At 40.6% G+C, this 6,496-nt stretch overlaps 1 pseudogene; it reads left to right on the forward strand.

Annotated features, from left to right (window-relative positions):
* Positions 1–5,755: 5,755 nt before the first annotated feature.
* Positions 5,756–5,873, forward strand: LOC126102336 (5S ribosomal RNA; annotated as a pseudogene).
* Positions 5,874–6,496: the final 623 nt, after the last annotated feature.

Raw genomic sequence — 6,496 nt, forward strand, 5'->3', positions numbered from 1 at the left:
GCGAGTTTTGCATCTGTGAAATACTTACATTATAGAAGCTAATATTAAATTTGAAGTAATATTGCGAAAATTTTGTACTTGGATACTTAGAATGAAAATCTTTCTGTTTATTGCAAAGGAAAACAATCGATTTTCTAAAACATTGTCTGTCACGCACAGCTTGTAACAGGTCATGTCGACCAAATCATATGAAAGAACTGACAGCGACGTATATCGGAAGGCAGTAAGATCTCTTGTCTTCGGGTTTGGCAGTACTCGATAGCCATTTCTAGGCGCAAGTAAATGAAGAAAGGCACCGCGTTTTTGTTATCAAGTAACGTCTTCATTAACTACTTTAGTTTTAATGTAGTCTACAAGTAATTGCTGATGTTTGAAATTAACCTGAAAAGGATTCCGTAGACAGGGAATGAACCGTGATGGGTTCGTATCTCTGTCACAGAACTTCACATCACACACTTCATCTTAAATGCATGCACACTTTGTTACTTCAGAATATAGGTATATCAGACATCTTTCGTGATTAATTAACAGGGACGAAAGGGTCTTGATAATAGTCCCGGTTTATTACAAATGTCGGGTGGTGTAAGAAGAAAGAGAAAAAAATTAGAAAGAAGAAAACTATATTAGTAATCTCGCATTATGCCTAAAATTGGCAATTTACGTGACAAAACATTAATAAACGTTTATTAATCGCAGATGACGTTCTGGAAGGCAGTAATTGTGACTGTGCAGCTAATATCAGGCAACCACGTGAACACCAATACGCGATAGTAAGGTATATATTACTTTTCCTTGTTAATATTTCAGTCAGTACTTTTCTTAATGTAAATACCGTAACCTCAGAACTGTTATGTATTATAAATTCTTTATATATTCATTGCAAGGAATAAATGAACCCAATGAAGATGCAGAAACTTCTCCGAAACAAAGCTAAAAAAGGAAGATTGTGCTTGCTCAAGGGAAAGCCACATTTCCTCATTACGTAAAAACAATTGTCTCTATTTACGGCTAGTTTTGGCTAGTCACTTCTTACACTAAAATTGTGTAGTTGTTGATTGACTGTTGTGAGATGAAATTTGTAAACGGCGCTATTTCGTTGCAGACTATCAACGTTTCACTGTGCACCTCAAAAATGAATATATCAGAATGATTTCATGCCTAATGACATGCCATATTGAATTTTCTGTTTGTTAACACACTGCATGAAGAACAAAAAAAAAAAAAATAGCTCTGAGCACTATGGGACTTAACATCTGAGGTCATCAGTCCCCTAGAACTTAGAACTACTTAAACCTAACTAACCTAAGGACATTACACACATCCATGCCCGAGGCAGGATTCGAACCTGCGACCGTAGCGTTCACGCGGTTCCAGACTAAAGCGCCTAGAACCGCACGGCCACACCGGCCGGCCATGAAGAACAGCTACGCCGCTGATTCCCGTAGTGGTAACTGAAACATTGAATATGATTCTGACAATTATTGTTTTACGGTAGAAAGAAGTAGTCCATGCATCTAACCACCAGTAACTGCACCGCAAGTGTTAACTTCTGCTAACTTAATCTATTCTAGCAATCGTCATCTGTGAACTCTCACCAGCATGCGGGTCTACGTTTCCTTTCACCATTTCGTATATCCTCTTTTACGGATTTCTATTTAACTGTTTCAAAGCTTTTACTGGACCGAAAGATAACACAATGAGGAACAAAAAGTACAGAAGAAACACTGGTTCTTAAACTGAAAAGAAGAAAATATAGATGAAGAAATAAAGGCAGGAAAGGAGCGAGAGTTTCATGCAGTAGTGAAAGAAGAGTATAGGAGTGTACACAGATATATGACTATGACACGATAAGAAGTAAGTGAACAGTCAAATTAGGTTACTTGTAAGCCGAATGAAATAGGCTTAACAAATTTGGAAATTTGTAGTAACGTATTATGGGACGACACTGGTGAGATCATCGGTCCCTGAGCTTATACACTACTAAATCTAACTTAAACTAACTTACGCTAATGACAGCACACACACACCCATGCCAAAGGGAGGACTCGAACCTCCGACAGGAGGAGCCGCACGAACCGTGACAAGGTGCCTAAGACCACGTGGCTACCCCGCCCGGCGTGTAGGCTTAAACCTTCCTATCAGTTCTCAGTACGCTAGAAGTTCACATATTCTATATATTTACCACATATACTACGAACATGGCGAACAAAACGGGAATAATTAATGTTCACGTGATACTAAAAGGGATAACATTTAGCGGTTAAGAAAACATGTTGATATCGGTAGTCTAAAAATTGGAAGACTGAGCTTATTTGTGTAAGAGTTCAACTCAGAGCGGTACTGCTAGGGTTCCATAAGTTTCGTTTGGAAACAGATTGCCTGATACGGGTTCGCTGTCTGACTGGCAACAGAGTTGGCTATGTTTACGATGCGGCCTCCATAATTCAGCTGTCAGAGAACGCAGTGCATCGTGCAACCTCTGTGTGGCCTAACGTGTCTACACGTAAGAGTCCATCTCACACTGTCCGGGAAGCTCTGTCGAATACTTCTTACAAAGGCTGTCCAGAACGAAGTGAGTTCAAATGATAATGAGGTCGCGATTTAACCAGAATATCTGCTTTGAATGTGTGGCACTTTACAGCCCACAACTGACAGAAAACTGTACAAATTAGATTTATTTAGCATTAACAAAATCGCACCTATACAAAACAGACATGTTCCCTACACCTGAATCAATAACTGAATATTTTATAGTATGGTTTGCTACAAGTGATTGAATTTTTCACCTACCCTAAGTTACAAAATATTACGATGTCATTTTACGCGGAAACTTATATACGACCACTACAATACTGTTAAGGGTTAATCAAAAATGAGTGGAATGAAATCGACAGATGGCATCAAGTGATACAAGGGAACAATTAAACTCATACTTGTAAAAGAAACATCGCACGTGAAAATCAGCAATAAGGCCCCTATCAAATGACTTTCCCAAAAATCCGTTGTCTTGCAACGGTTCAGACGTAAGCCTTGTCGGATAAACTAAACGAGGGACGGAGTTCTAGACGTGTCCAACGAATGGTACGCTAGATGAATAGAGAATCCAGAGAAGAAATGATATTCGCCGAGATGAGAATATTTTTTTGTCGTTTCTGTATGCTCCGTTTCCCTCACTCCATACTGGCGGAAGGTGGTTGGCAGTCAGCAGTGCAAACAGTCTGCCCTTCACTCAAATGGCTTTAAAACAAACAAAATAGAAATAATACGAGGTGCGACAATTAAGTAATGAGACTGATGTGAGAAAAAATGTTGCTTACCGTTTTAGTCAAGTTTAGTGTAGTCTCCTTCAAAGTAGTTCCCTTCTGACAGCACACACTTCTTTCAGCGGTTCTGCCATTGATGGTAACATTACTGGAAGTAATCTTCTATAATATCCTCCAAGACCCTCGTCACAGCTATTTGGTCATCTTGTGTTGTTTGTAAATGGTGTCCCTTGACCACCGTTTTGACTTTTGGAAATAGAAAAATGTCGCTATGGTAGTACTGAGATTTGTTTTGAGGTTAAAAATTGCTGTAGAGACAGGGCAGTATGGGATGGCGCATTATCGTGATGCAGAATCCAGTTATCAGCAATGTTGGCACGGACAAGAAGAACTCTTTTACGAAGTGTTTCTAAAATTTCTTTGTAGTAACATTGGTTAATTGTTTGTCCAGGAGGCACCCACTCTTTGTTAACAATTCCCTTGCAATCAAAGAAGCACACAAGGTTGATGGTCGTCCACTGCGATCTTCGTCATCAACATTCATTCTGCCTTCATTAAACATTTAATGCCAACGAAAAACTTGAGCTCCTCTCCAAAAGCCTTCTGAAGTTTACCGTCAGTTGTCGTCGTGTGTTCACCCAATTTAACGCAAAAAGAAATGGCATACCGTTGCACAATATTATGTGGTTCCATTTCTGCGATGAGAGACACAAACACGTGTTAACTTATTACAGCACAACTCACGACTAATCAGTTGCATCGATGTGCCACTTGGACTAGAAACAGCTTACAGATCGAGGTCAAAGATATGGTACCTACGCAAGCCTGCAGGGTTGCTACATCTTGCAAAGAAAATCAGTCTCATTACTTTATTGTCGCACCTCGTATAATTAAGAAGCTGGGCCATTTACACGTATTTTTAAACTTATTAACCTGTTTGACGCAGCCTTGTCAATGTTCTATGTCTGATTGACATATTACACACTTTTACACACCAGATGATATCTCAGATATGATTTGAGAAATTAATTAATTTCTGGCAATAAAAAGTGAAAAGAATTCAACAATTCAAAAGTCATCTTAAATTGAATACCCTGTTCTATTAAATCAATAAACAAAAATCAATGATAAGAAATGTTATTAACTAAGTACAAGTCCTTTAGGTATGTAGCCGAATGAAATACAAATAGACAGACAACTGAAACAAAAAACAGTTATAGTCGTCCAAAGTTCAAAACTCACGCAAAGCTTTCTGTCATCAAAATCAGCAGTAAATTCGGCTGTGTCTGAAAGACATAAGAATATCTGAGAAAATAGAAATGGGTGCAAATACGCCAGAAAATTTTTGCCCTCAAACACACTCGAAAATTCGCCTAAGTCCAAAATACACGAAAATGGTTCTGTCAGTTGAAACTGTGCTGCCTCGTACTGCGCAACACTTAAAAAGCTGGTGTCCACTAACGGTCACAGCAAAGAACTGGTAACAGCAGTGACAGAACTTCGGTGCAGAAAACGCTCTGTAACTCCTCGCGACAAGCGCCATGTCACGATTTGCCTGGTCGAATTGCTGGCATTATCACGATCTGCACCGCAGGTTCCGCGCCATCCATCACAGAACATGCTGACTGTGACATACGGGGAGTCTGGGTTACAGATATACAGTAATAAAATCTCTGGAACGAAAGAACTCGACATTTTAAGTTATTGGGTGATCGACAGAAACATTTCCCAAGTGAAGTGATCTTCAACATTTCATGAACAGCACTGAGTCGCATGACACACGAGCGCCAGCGATGGGACACATCTATCACGAGATGTTGGCGAACTTTGCAGTTACACATATGCCTCTCAACATCGTTTTCCAACAGGATAGTGCATCACTCCACTACGATTGTGTGTTACCCCTCTCTCCGTGAGACGTTTCCTGTGTACTGAATCAGAAGAGGGGTCCCGTTGCATGGCCGCTTTGGTCTCCTAATCTGACTCTTCTGGATTATAGTGTATGGGTGTTTATCAAGGACATTGTTTGCAGAACAAGGGTTAGAGATCTGGTTTGACTTGAGACAACGGATCTACTCTGCAGTAACTCCATAACACCTGTCATGTTTATGAATATGTTACGAGAAGTGGAGTACTCATTCTATTGTCAAGCTACAAACGATGTCCACATTGAACTGTATCCACAAGCATTAAAATGTTTGGCTCCTGTTTAGAATATTGGAAAAAAAATTAAGTTATAAAACTTAATAGGTACTAAAGTACAGGATAAAGGAATATTTTTGTATACCTCTAGCCCGGAAACACTGCATATGTGGCGACAGCTGCTAAGCATATTCTCGATGTAGAGCTGCAGTGGAGTGTAGGTTCCTATGTAATATGTATCGCGAGATACTAATACAACTGTTCATTAAAAATTGTGCTCTTCGATAACTTACAGCCTGATATTTCCGCTCGATAAAGAAATGAATTCCTTTCTGTTATTGGTCACAATTGGCAACGGCCTTGCCGCAGTGGATACACCGGTTCCCGTGAGATCGCCGAAGTTAAGCGCTGTCGGGCGTGGCCGGAACTTGGATGGGTCACCATCCCGGCCGCCATGTGCTGTTGCCATTTTTCAGGGTACACTTAGCCTCGTGATGCCAATTGAGGAGCTACCCGACCGAATAGTAGCAGCTCCGGTCAAAGAAAACCATCATAACGACCGGGAGAGCGGTGTGCTGACCACACGCCCCTCCTATCCGCATCCTCAACTGAGGATGACACGGAGGTCGGATGGTCCCGATGGGCCACTTGTGGCCTGAAGACGGAGTGCTTTATTCGTCATAATTACATCACTGCACATTTCGAAATTATATAGGTTGAACACGAATAAATTCTACAAACTGCAGGGATGGATGCCTGAGTGGAAATGAAGCTAAAAAGGGTCTTTTGAACATGTGTCCGGAAAAAGAAAGTATGCGTACAACAACAACAAACCATTCCAGAACAGAGTAAAGAGCTACATCGCATCCACGTTGCAACAGATATTGAAAATAGCCTCCATGGGATGCAACGCATTAGTTCACTTGCCGCATCATGGATTACCTCAATCTTTCCCTTGTTGTGGCGGTCTGGTGAAAAAACCATCCATAAAATTCTTCCCGCAAGGGAAATACGCTGCTGATAATCCTTGCATTCGTTTCAGATGATAGGGCTAGTAGCTGCTGTCATGCAGGACACACATAATCGTGCAC

This window comes from Schistocerca cancellata, chromosome 9, assembly GCF_023864275.1.
Source record: "Schistocerca cancellata isolate TAMUIC-IGC-003103 chromosome 9, iqSchCanc2.1, whole genome shotgun sequence".
Taxonomy (NCBI): domain Eukaryota; kingdom Metazoa; phylum Arthropoda; class Insecta; order Orthoptera; family Acrididae; genus Schistocerca; species Schistocerca cancellata.